This window comes from Protopterus annectens, chromosome 2.part0 (genome assembly GCF_019279795.1).
Source record: "Protopterus annectens isolate FY-2018-M chromosome 2.part0, PAN1.0, whole genome shotgun sequence".
Taxonomy (NCBI): domain Eukaryota; kingdom Metazoa; phylum Chordata; order Ceratodontiformes; family Protopteridae; genus Protopterus; species Protopterus annectens.
In genome coordinates this window covers 12179830-12194098 of record NC_056728.1, presented here as the reverse complement: position 1 = coordinate 12194098, position 14269 = coordinate 12179830, and positions in this window count along the sequence as shown.

The window sequence follows — 14269 nt, the reverse complement described above, 5'->3', positions numbered from 1 at the left end:
CACAGTTAGCAATCGTGACATTGAAGAGTATATAAGAACTACTTATGCAAATGAATCCAAATAGCAATAGCGTAATGGTAGAGCGTATGCACAAAGAGAAGGCATTCACGGTTCGAGTCTCACCACTCCCCTTCTTATTTATGTTTTAAATCAGTATTTGAAATAATACCAGACAAATATGATTGAAAGTTATTAAAAGCAGTGACATGGCCAATGTATCAACGAACAAAATATATATTTTTAAAAGACCCAGATATATAATAGCCTGCCGTTAAGCAATGTTTTACACAGCTAAACAGTGGTGCCCATAGTTTAATAGCGCTATACCCATCTAAAAGAGGTGCCCATAATTTAATAGCGCTTCACCCAGCTAAACAGAGTTGCCCATAGTGTAATAGTGCTTTACCCAGCTAAACAGAGTTGCCCATAGTGTAATAGCGCTTTACCCAGCGCAACAGAGTTGCCCAACATTTAAAACCGCTTTACCCAGCGCAATGTGTTTGTGCGGACGTGCGCGCCGCGCCAACCAGGGCACCGTAGGGCACAGGGGAGCAACAGAGAGCTAAGTTGCTTAAACACAGCCACACCCCCTAGCCTGTCTAGACAGTATTAAAATAAACGAACGACAAGGTTTGAACCCAGGACCCTTTGTATTATAATCAAAGTACAGAACCACTAAGCCATGACAACATAGGTGAAGCAGCCACTATTAACATACATAAACTTAGGAATGGTAGTTTAACCATTACTAAGCAGGTCTGCAGTCAGCCGAGAATTTTACAAAACGGCCAATCACAAAAAAGTGCGGGGAAATGCAGTGTATTTAAGCCCCACAGGCGGGAATACATGCCATAACTGATTGTAGCTCACATCTGCGGTCAGAATGTCTGGTGTTGGAGAGGGAGTGTGCTTCCGAGCGCAGAGATGGGGCACCAAGGAGTCCAAATACATGGTTTGGCTCCTAGTCCACCGTCACGAGGCAAGACTCCTGCAGGGCCAGTTCCAAGGGACGGAGTACAAGGCAGAGGCTTGGAACTGGTTAGCTCGTGACCTCACCAGTGCCACAGGCGTTCCCCAGACTGGTGAGCAGGTCCGTCACCACCATGCAGACCTGAAGAGACAAAAGGAGAACTACTTGAACCAGTGGATACAGGAGGCCCGTGGGATGCGGGATACCCCACAACTGAGTATGTAGCCATGGAATGCAGTATGTAAGGATTTAAAATGGAGTATGTATAACGGATAGGAATGTCTCAATATCCCTTCATTTACTTTACAGCTGCAGGTGACTGTGTTATGAATCAGCAAGCCTATGAAGATAGGCTGCTAAGGCTGTGCCGCCAGGCAGGTTAGTGATTATTCTGCATGTATTGTTATATAAAATATGGGAGAGAGCATGAAAGAAAGTGTTGTAGTCCAATAATACAGCCATAAAATGGACTGAATAAGTCCTCTGCATGTACTGTCAGATAAAAATGTTAGAGAGGCAGAAAAAGAGTGTAGTAACTCATTAAGAAAAGTAACAAATGTCTGGAATAATATCTCTGCAGGCACTATCATATAAAAGAATATGTGAGTGAGCCTGAAAAAAGAGTGTGCTAACCTATTAATAAAGGTATAATATATCGTGAACATGTCTGCCATATATACCGTTAAAACAAATAAAGGAGTGAGCCTGTGGAAAAGTGTGTAATGTCATTAATAAAGGTCTAAAACCCAGAGTGTGTCTGTTTCACTTAGTATGAAATGTTGTTGTACCCTTGCATTATACAAATAGTAATGTGTTAGAAAGTGCTGGCAACCCAGAGTTCTGCAGTCCCATCTAAAGTGGGTGATGGAAGTGCTAGTAGCTGTGAAGTAAATATACAGTCCTCAACAGTCAGTTACTGGCTGGCATGCATAAGTAAATCTGGCACACGAGTAGCATGCTAATATGTTCCCCAGAAAAGTAAGTGTGCTTCAATAAATGCAGGGTTCTGTACAATTTGAAGTGAAAATGTCATGTGAAAACATCCAGATATGTAGATAAATATAAATGCAACCATGAAATATGTAGCAGTAACATCTGCATCCTGGACAGTTAGTATGTGAGATATAGGTCAAGTATAGATTGAACTAGCCAAACCCACTACACAACCTAATGCATGGTGGCAAGTGTAATAATACATGTAGGGAATATACACCTGCAGTCACTAGGAATGTAGTGTAGAGTAAAAGTGTTTATAAGATGTTAACAGAGGTTTTTTCTACACCCTACTGTTTGTGCATAAACCATGCAATTCCACACCTCAATGGGTATGTGTAATCTTAAATATTTGTTGGGATATATGTCCAATTGTTCTATAAATATTTGCACTCATGTTGATGCATGTGCCCTGTTCAAACACCACATTCATGGTGGCCTGTTGCTACCAATCATCCCTGCATGCAGTTGGAATAACCACTGTTGTTCAATATATGCATGTGTTATGTTTGCTGTTCAATTGTTGGAACTGTGGTGTGTTGGGTTAATGGGAATATTACTGCATGCTGTTACAACTAATCTGGAATGCTGTTTTTTATGTTGTAATGAAACACACCTAATCACAGAACGTATGGGAAGGCCGGTCCCAGTGGACCCACCTGTCCCTCCTCAGTTGGCGAGTGCACCTGGCACCAGTGGCTCTGGTGCCCAGCCCGGACTCCCCTCCTCCATTGGTCCTGTGCCACCTTTGGGTGGAAGCGCTGCAGGGGATGGGGCTCATCCCCCCGTGCAAGCATGGGCGGAGAAGGGCCACCCGTCACCCTTCGAAGGGTCCGGGCTGTGGTGAGTAGGGAGATCCAGCGTTCAGTCACTGATCCCCTACACCAGCCTGAGGCGAGCGTGGCATGTCTCTCGGGTGAGCCTGCCCATCCTACTCAGCCCCCAGCACAGCCACCCCCGGGGCTGTGAAGGTGCAGTGGTGACTGCCCATGGGTGGGGATCTCAGTTCCACTGTTACCATCTGTGGGCTCATGGGCTTGCGATTTCCAAACATCCTTCTCCGTCAATTGTGTTCACCCACCCCATGTGTCAAACTCCGCCCCTGTATGCATCTTGTTTGCCTTGTCTGTTTACCTCCCCAACCTACCTCCCCAAATATACCTACTTCCTCTACCTCACATTCCACTCTCACCTGAAAAAAAAAAAAAAAGGGCAATCTGTTCCCACAAAAAAATTACACCCCATACATAGCTGCCCAATTCGCACACATGTCCAGTGGACATGTAAACTGATAATTCTAATTGGCAGTGCAACATATTTTGTTGTCCTCACCCCTCTCTCAGGGGTGGAAGGTTTCAAATTTCACACCAAATTTCATACATATGCACAGCTGTTGCTGGTAAAGAAATGGGCAGCTATGGACCTTCCCTACACCCATCCTGCAAATCCCGAGCTGGTTTCCCTACTGTCTTTCCCTCTTTGTGCCCCATTTTTCACCACTTTCCTATCTCCCCATTTTCTTTTCTTTAAAAGAAATTAGTGCGGGGGTTAGCGGGAGTAAGCACTTTTAAGCAGTAGTTAGGGGGGTGCGCGGGTGTGAGCTTGTGTGCGCTTAGCTAAGCATTGTTAAGCGTCACGCAAACCCGCACAAACCCGCTTACAACTGCTTAAAAGTGCCTTAGTCACTCTGTATGACAAGGCCCTTGTACTGCTCAGCAGCAAAATAAAAAACCTTGTCAGTCTATAACCCAGGACCTTGAACTCACCAGTCTGCATGAAGTACCACTACACCACAGCAGATATACAATACAATTTATCATGCATTACCATGAGTGAATGTAAAGGGAAAATAGCAATGGCATAACGCAAATCTTGTTCTGTGGGCCTTAACCCGCAGGTGTTGTTGAATTGCATGACATGACTGTGAAAAGAGAATCAGCCATGCTAGTAGGGAATAAGGTTACAGTAGCAGCTTACAAACCCCACACAGTATCAGGGCAGGATAAACACTGGCATATTTGCATAGGTCACAGGCCAGACCTCCCAACAGTGACTGCTCTACAGTGATGACCCTGATTTGTAAAAAAATGTTAGCTGTGCCCCTCTGACTCCCTGTGAAATGTACTAATAGTAGGCAGAATGGTGTTGAATCTCACTTAATAACAAATGTCAATAAGTGAGAATAGACACCGCTTGCACGTCAGAAAATGTGTAGTAACAGAAATGCTCTGAATCACCCAAAGTCTGAACTGCAAAATGTCTGAACTATATGACAGGTGTATCCCAGTTATATGTACCTTACCCTGAGGCTGTTCAAATGTATACATGAGAGTATCTGAGGCCTGGAAGAGTCAGAAACACACAGGCATATCAGCTTGTCTGCTGTTACACACTCTGCAAATAGCTGTAGAATGAATCCCACAAGCATGCCCTTATGTAGAAGTACAACACAGAAATAGCAAAGGATGTAGCCATGTACTGCTAGCAACCACTTGTGACAATGCCATTGTTCAGGTGCTGAAAAGACTGCTGTGGTGCACAGTCAAAGAATACTAGGCTGACCTCTGTCTACCATCTGGATATGTCCACAGGTGGGAGCTACTCAGACAGACTACAAGCCTTCATAGACTTACAGGTACACAGCAACTCTGCATGTTCAGTAAGATAAACATCACACGATAATAAATAATGCACACTGCAGTTCTGCACTCCTACCCAAAGATACTATATACCCGTGTAGTCAGGCACAACCAAGGGTGTAGGTAGGCATACACAGTACAGAAATATGTCTAGTCGTCCTGAGCAGACTGTGCTAATGCCAACACAAACCACAAACTTTTCAGATGTGAGTAACGTACTAATGACAGTATAGCAGTTCACAAACAGTGCATGTGCCTGATATTCATAATTGGTAGCACAACATACTTAGATGTCCCCACCACTCTCTCAGGGGTGGAAGGTTTCAAATATCCCACCTAATGTATTGCATATGCACAGCTGTTGCTAGTAAAGAAATGGGCAGCTATGGACCTTCTCCACACCCATCGTGCATATCCCAAGCTAGTTTCCCTACTGTCTTCCCCTCTTTGAGCACCCTTTATCACCACATTCCTATCTCCCCATTTACTTTTCTGTCAAAGACATGAGCGCAGGGGTTAGCGGGAGTGAGCACTTGTAAACAGTAGTAAGCGGGTTTGCACCAGTGTGCGCATGTGTGCGGCTAGCTTAGCATTGTTAAGATATGATAAACTACGCCAAGCTTAGCTAACTATTGCTAACATAAAATAAGCTAAGCCAAGCTTAGCTTAGTATTGCTAAAATACACTAAGCTAAGCTAAGCGGTGCTTAGCATTGCTAAGCGTCGTGCAAACCCGTGCCAACTCGCTTACAACTGCTTAAAAGTGCCTGTGTCACTCTGTATGACAAGGCCCTTGTATTGCTCAGCAGCAAAACACCCTTGTCAGTCTCAAACCCCACACCTTGGACTCACCAGTCTGCATGATGTACCATGAAGCCACAGCAGATATACAATAACTATTGCTGAAAGAAATATAACATGCATTACAAGGAGTGAATGTAAACGGAAAATAGGAAAGCCATAGGAATACATTGCAATAAAGAAATATAACATGCATTACAAGGAGTGAATGTAAAGTGAAAATAGGAAAGCCATAGGAATACATTGCAATAACTACTGTTGTATGCCAGTTAATTCCCTAATTCCAAAAGAAAGTACTTACTCCCATGTATCCAGTGTTAGCATTAGGAGGTGTGAGTAAACTTACACACTGAGAAGAGTGTACTGGAAGAAGCAACAGTCAGGTTTCAGTACAACATGCATTTCACTGGCTACAACCCAGCTTCAGATATGAGACATATACCAACCTTCTGACTGACACAACAGTGTCCACAGCAAACAAGCATGGTCCCCACCTTGCAAAACTGAAAGGCCTATGCCTACCTAACCTATCATCTTATAGCAGTGTCCTGAAATCACAGTGAGAACTGCAACTACCACACAGCAGGCTGCATGCAATTACTAAATGGTGGGCACCAACTGGTGCAGAGGCCATCACATGCACATGTGCAGATATCTACAAAAGCAGCTTGTACTTGCTGTCCACACATGCAATAATATCATTGCAGCAACTGGAGAGAGAGAGAGAGAGAGAGAGAGCGAGCAAGAGAGACAGACAGACAAACAAACAAACAAACAGAGGCAGTTGGAGATCAACCCAATAAATAACAACAAACAGAGGCAGTTGGAGACACCAACCCAAAAAAAAAACAGAGGTATTTGGAGACACCAACCAAAACAAAAGAAAAACAACAAACAGAGGCAGTTGGAGACACCAACCAACCAAAACAAAAAAAAAAAAAAAAACAAACACAGGCAGTGGAAGACACCAACCTAAACAAATAAAAAAAAAAACATCAACAGGTACAACAGACTGAGGTGAGAAATACAAAGGTAAGGTATGTAACACAGATGTATTTGCTGGCATCCAAATGATGTGTCTGAAGGGTACTCTACATTCTGTGAACACTCCTTATGTGGTAGCAGTCCGTATCTATATGTATATGCAGATGTGCATAGGGCAAGGGACACACTGCAACTGTTAGTGAAGGCTGGACATATATATGTATTTGAAGGTTGCTATGTGCACATATCTATGTAGGTTGTAGTGTGTGGCATTGAAAACAGCAAGCAGTGCAGGTATATGAAATGTGGTGGTTAAATGCTGTGGGACTGAGTTACAGCCAGTGAGGTCTGCTACGGCTATACGGCCTGACAGCAAAATGCATTCTGCACAACACTGTGCAATATTATTACATAATTGTATTTCTCACAACTGTTCCATAATTGATATTCCCACCATGAAAGGTGGGCAGTATATGTGCATATATGTGCATGTATATGTACAGCAGTGGCTGTTTACAAGTATGTGTATATATATATATGTATATATATATATATATATATATATATATATATATATATATATATATATATGTATATATATATATATATATATATATATATATATATATATATATGTATATATATATATGTGTGTGTATATACATATATACATATATAGATATATATAGATATATAGATATGTTGCCATATTGATATATACATATATAGATATATATAGATGTATATATACATATATAGAGATATATAGATATATACATATATATGGATATCTATGGATATATATAGATATGTATATATATATATATATATATATATATATATATATATATATATATATATATATATAGATATGCATATATAGAGTGATATATAAATATATATGTATATAAATATTTATATATATTTTTATATATATATATATATATATATATATATATATATATATATATATAGTGAGAAAGGGAGACACAGGGTCAGACGTATTGCAACAGGTGCCTGGTGACCAAGGCATGGACTGAACACCAGTGTTGATACTGCAGTGCCATACCCAATTCCAAAACACTTTACCCACTAACTACCAGATAGGTGGTTGCCTGACTAACACTGAAGGTGTCAGAAGGGAACATGGGACACAGGTGGACAGTAGCCTCCCCTTTGATATTCACAGTGCCACACTAGTCTTGTAATCTGTCTACGTGGTATGTGTAATCACAAACGATTTGTCATGTACGGAAATATAGGTCAGTGTTCCCCTGTACTCATCACAATGCCCATGTGGTATGTACCTCACATGACAACTACAGCAAGTGGAAAGGCCACAGATATACCTCATAAAGGGTAATACTGCCCTGAAACACAGACTGACTCACATAACCACAGCTACAGCGCATTGTATACCGGCCACCCAGAGGTTACCTCTGCCAAACATACAGAGGTATGCCACATCCATAGCAGTCAGACAACCACCATGTCAACACCTCACAATCCCACCGGGCTACATGACCTAGGTCCCTAGTCCCCGCAACCTCACTAAACAGCACATGCTGGAGGGATAGGCTCCTATTGGCAAATATGCCATACTCTGGAGTAAACCACCCAGCATGAACAAACAAGGCTCCTCAGTAGCAGATGTCAGACATACCCCTGATGATTGTCTGGGGGATAGGTAACACGCCCTGGGAATCACCTCTGTGTATCCGGTTGACAGGAGGAAGTGAAATCTAATTACATGTGTGTCACAGGCCAGGGTAGCATATGGCTAGGCTGCTGTAGGCCCTAGGGACAATAGCGTATTACCTACTTATGACACAATGCACACAGACATGTACACAGTGCAATACCTGCTATGTGAGGTGGAATGAGTGTGACAGTGAATGTGTGCAAGGTCTGTGATGGTGTGATAGCTAAGTGTGAGGTTGTTTCTGTCATGGTCGCTTGTGTCCTAAGTGTGAGGCCAGAGAAAGATGTGTCAGTTATTGGGATGCAGACATAGTAGGATGGTATATGTTGTGACATAGTTCCTTGTGTACGACTGTGGTGTCCCATCATAGGCTGAAGCAATACATGTATGCTCAGTAAGTGGTACTGCTGGTGAATCCAGCCGACATTTGAACTGTTGTACCACCTGAAGCTGTAGGCCTAAACAGCACAGTATGGTGTATGTTCACATTCCCTGGTAACACTGTCTTGTGTGTTTCCTCTAGTCTGCACAGATTACATTCCTCAGGCATAGGTATCTGTACGTAGGGGCACACAGTACTGTAAGGTACATAACAAATGCTCATCTGTGTTAGCATACATTTGTGTGTTGTATGAATGTCTGATGTGTGTGTAATGATGCCTGTACCATGTCCGCAATCACATGTGTGATGCAGGGTTTGTGTGTGCACCCAGCAACATGTATACTCTGTTACAGCAGTATGCCAGCTATATTAACAACTGTGCACATATGTTAGGTAGGGGTATGGCATCAATGACTAGGGTGGGTTACTGATTATGAAGCCTAAAAAACGAGGTCCTTGTCGGTGAAGAAACTCAACAGTCCAAATTCCTTAACGCAGTTTATTCATAAAGTAAAAGAAACAAAGCGTTTTCACCACAGCAATCTGTGGCTTCTTCAGAGGAAGTATGAAAAAACAGAACACACACCCACTAGTTATAACGGAACATTCAGGAAGTGACATCTTCCTGTTTCCTGACATACATCAATGAAATATTTTTTATGTTTTTATACAAGGGTGTGAACATCGACTCATTACACGTTGTTTCTAATATAAAAATGTAAAATATATGTATAAAAATTATACAATAAAAATATATGTTATTAAAAAATATATATTATTAAAAAATATATATTATTAAAAACAGTGGATATATGCAGAGAAAGGGCCAGCCAACCTGGTTTTTACGATATGCAAGTTTTAAAATGCTACAGCACTTAGCTTTTGGTATGTAAAATTACCTTTGATTTATTTCAATTCAAAAAACCTTAAAAAAGGTAATATTGTTCATTTCTAGCACTAGGTGAATCTCATGTGTAGTAGCTCAACCAACACCATCCAGAAGGAAAGAAAAACATAGTCAATTTCTGTACTACTTTACCTTGTTATTCAAAATTGCAAACATAAAATAAGCAAAATGTTTGACCTGAAATTATTTTATGACTGATCTATCTAAGGTAGCTCCTGAGTTTTAACACCGGGGCAATGTTGCAGTTGCTGTTTAAGCCAGGATGCCTAAACGCATCAAGGCGTAACTGCCATTCTAACTCCTTGTTCTCCAAGATTAGGGAGAAAGGACCTCCCCTCATTTTCAGTTGTACTTGGTCAATGGCCATGAACTCAAAGCTATGGCCTGGGTTAGAACCTATATGTTTTGCTAGTGCGTTGTCGCTCTTATCATTTTTGATGGCATAAAAGTGTTCATACATTCGGTCTCGGACTCTCCGGTCCGTTTTTCCGATGTAGAACGCTTGGCAACATACACACATAGCAATATATATAACAGATTTACTTTCACAATTGAGGGTAACATGAATGTAATACTTTTTATCCCTCACCGTGAATGTTTCACCTGTTCTAACATTATTACACTGTTTGCAAAAACCACATTTGTGCATACCTCTCTTTTTATAGAAGGTATTTTTCGGTACATCTCTCTGTAATAATTCTTTAAGGTTGCAAGATCTCTTGAAAATAAACCTAGGTCTATTGCCTAGTTTTTCAACCAAGGAGGAATTTGAAGAAATAAAGTGCCAGTTTTTATGTATAATGGCCAAAATCCCTCTAGTGTTTCTACTAAAGGTTGTAATGAAACTCAATGCGAAATCACATTCCTCACCTACAATTATAGATGGCATTCTCACTCCCTCATTCAAATTGGTCTCATTTGCTGTTACTGTGGAGGTGGAATCAGTGTATGTCAACTCCTGTTGTTTTAATAACGGTTTATAAAAACCATTCGTTCTCTTAAGCGTCACTTCTTCAATGAGATCTGATAACAATTGAACAGGATATCCACGATTACAAAACATTTCTCTTAGTAATTCACATTCTTTAGTGAAATCAGCCAAAGTACTGCACATTCTTCCTGCTCTCACCAGCTGTCCTTTAACTATAGAACGTTTCTGTTGGTATGGGTGAGAGCTGGAGAAATGCAAAAAAGAATTGCAGTACGTTGGCTTTCTAAAAATAGTTGACGTCAGTCCCCCACTTAGAGGGTCCTTAACTAACCTGACGTCAAGATAGTCGATCTCACTTGTTGAAAATTTGGAAGTGAATCTCAAAAATTCAGTTGTTGAATTTAGAATTTCAACAAAGGTTGCAGCTTCTATTTCAGTGCCCCTGAACAAGATGAAAATGTCGTCCAGGAACCTGGTATACAATATTACTGATTCCATAATCGCAGGTATTTTACTTAATATGTTAGTCTCCCAATATCCCATAACGTAGTTTGCTACACCTGCCCCACAAGGGGAACCCATCGCTACCCCGCATCTTTGGAGGTAAAAATCCCCATTAAAGGTGAAATAGTTAGAGGTTAAAACGATGTCAAGAATTTCCGTCACTAGGTCTATTTCCACCCTTGAAGCCCCAAAGTTTTGTAACATGGAGCCTGTCCACTCTACGGCTTCCTGGTGGGGTATACAGGTGTAAAGGTCTACCACGTCTATGGTTAGAAAGTTGTTTTCTCTATTATAAGGGATACCATTGATGCCTTCAAGGAAAGACCAAGAGTCTTTACATATACTGGGGATGGCCTTAATATATTTATCCAAGATGTTAGTGATAAGTTTAGAGCAGGGGTATGTGATAGACAACCTTCCATCTATCAAGGCCCTCATAGGTGGATTACTGGTACTCTTATGAATCTTAGGGATTCCAAACATGACAGGTATTTTTGGACAATTAATGTCGATGTAGTTGTACAAGTCTATGTCAATTTTTCCGGCAAGGAATAAATCCCTAAAGTAACCCCTTATTCTCTGAGTTTGACCATTCACCTCATTTCTGGAGGACTTAATGTAAGCATCAGTGTCTAACACATTAGCCATCTTCTCATTGTATGTGACGTTGTCAAATAGAACAAGGCCCCCTCCCTTGTCAGGTTTTATTAATCTTACAGGTAAGCGGCAAAACTCTTCCAGTAGTTTAAGTTGCTCCTTGGAAATATTTGAGTTACTCTTATTAACCCTGTCATTACCATTTTTGGCTAGGTGCCTAAGATCCACTTCACAAATGTTCTCAAAAAGCTGTAATTCTGTGTGCAATGGTGGATTAAACACACTAGCTAATTTCAAAGTTGGTAGTCCCTCACCAGATCGTACTAAATTGTCATTATTCCCGGTATTTTGTTGATTGAATAATAACTTTAAATTCATTTTCCTCACAAAACATTTTAACTCTATGATCTCCTTGGCAATACTCCCATGTTTGCTTGGGACAAAGGAATTTCCAAAAGCTAACAATTCAATTAATTGTTCATCAAGAGTTACGTCAGAGAAATTGTAAATCTTAAAGTCTCTGTTCATGTTCGTGAGTATAACCGGGAAAACATGAGTGTTTGAAAAAGGAGGGAGGAGGTCAGCCAAAGGTTCTTCCGAGTCAGAGGCCGAAATTAATTCCTTCTCCTGTTCATGGAAGGTCTGTTGTTGCCTTGGCCTAAAAAATTATTACCGTTACTGTAATTACCTGCTTTATTATTACCACCTGAATTATATTGATTGTTACCCATGCCTGTTTTGTTTTTTGTAAAACTTTTTATTCTATTACTTCGTCTTGGACCCACACTGTATTGGCTCTCATTGTTTTCCTCTATAATGTCATTAAGACCACTCCTATCATCAACACTGTCTGATGTCTGACTGTCATTTACAGGGATTATTCGAGTGGTATTAAGTCCTTTCAATTTAGGATAAGCACATTTCTTAGAGTAAGCCTCCCTGTCTCTAAGCAATTTCTTATTTTTGTTGGCTTTAAGTTTAAGCAACAAAGTGTCAATACTTGATATGATCCTGCCATAATCAAATTTGTATCTAGTGAAGTCCAAGTCTTTTTTAATCTCATTGTCCAAACAGTCAATTTCTTCCATTAATGAGTCAATGTGTTTTGCATAATGCTTAATGATAAGTTCCAACAGTTGGACACCCTGCTGTTGAAACAGTACTTCCAGTTCAATGGAAAAAGTTTGGTCAGTGATAAGGCCTGATGGCACAAAATTACTCCTTAAACCCTTAGGTATTAGTTCTTCACTGATACATTGTTTGAAATAGGCCGATTCCAACTGCAGTTTCTTGAGTTTGAGCAGTTTAGAATCGAACAGTTTCAGTTTATCTGCCAGGCATACATTCCTGTTGCTAGTCATGTCATTATTAGCCAACATACCTTCTTGCCCAAACGCCAGATGAGTAGTGTCAATCAACCATCCTCACAGGTCCGATAGACCTGGAATTGTTACATCGGGACCATGGTTAAAGTTTCTTAATTCGGTTCCTTCCGCCCTTGAGTCTGAGCGGGCACCTGTAACTGCTGAAGCATAACCAGTAGAACGCGTTACAGTTCCACTAAATCCGAGTCGCTCACCAGACAGTGGAAAAATACCTTCTGTGGTGTTTGTTAGCCCTGGGTTACTGTTAATGGATGTTTGTTGGCATTCCGGTTGTCCCGCCAGTATCCAGTCATCCAGGCTAGTCTGACTCGAACCACTAGCACTTCCAGCAGCAGGAACTCCCGTTCCGGACATCCGAATGGCAACCTGCATATCGTCAATTCTCGAGTTCAGCCGGTCCAGTCTCTCTGCAAGTCCAGCAAGTAAGCTGGTGACATCCACGTTGCTATTTTCATTTTCACCTGCCATAATCCTGTTGAGTAAACAGCACCACGACAAACAGGACTCCTCGTAAGAAAACAACCACAAACTAGCAACAAAAAGAAAACAAACCAATGAAGCCTAAAAAACGAGGTCCTTGTCGGTGAAGAAACTCAACAGTCCAAATTCCTTAACGCAGTTTATTCATAAAGTAAAAGAAACAAAGCGTTTTCACCACAGCAATCTGTGGCTTCTTCAGAGGAAGTATGAAAAAACAGAACACACACCCACTAGTTATAACGGAACATTCAGGAAGTGACATCTTCCTGTTTCCTGACATACATCAATGAAATATTTTTTATGTTTTTATACAAGGGTGTGAACATCGACTCATTACACGTTGTTTCTAATATAAAAATGTAAAATATATGTATAAAAATTATACAATAAAAATATATGTTATTAAAAAATATATATTATTAAAAAATATATATTATTAAAAACAGTGGATATATGCAGAGAAAGGGCCAGCCAACCTGGTTTTTACGATATGCAAGTTTGAAAATGCTACAACACTTAGCTTTTGGTATGTAAAATTACCTTTGATTTATTTCAATTCAAAAAACCTTAAAAAAGGTAATATTGTTCATTTCTAGCACTAGGTGAATCTCATGTGTAGTAGCTCAACCAACACCATCCAGAAGGAAAGAAAAACATAGTCAATTTCTGTACTACTTTACCTTGTTATTCAAAATTGCAAACATAAAATAAGCAAAATGTTTGACCTGAAATTATTTTATGACTGATCTATCTAAGGTAGCTCCTGAGTTTTAACACCGGGGCAATGTTGCAGTTGCTGTTTAAGCCAGGATGCCTAAACGCATCAAGGCGTAACTGCCATTCTAACTCCTTGTTCTCCAAGATTAGGGAGAAAGGACCTCCCCTGAAGATGTCACTTCCTGAATGTTCCGTTATAACTAGTGGGTGTGTGTTCTGTTTTTTCATACTTCCTCTGAAGAAGCCACAGATTGCTGTGGTGAAAACGCTTTGTTTCT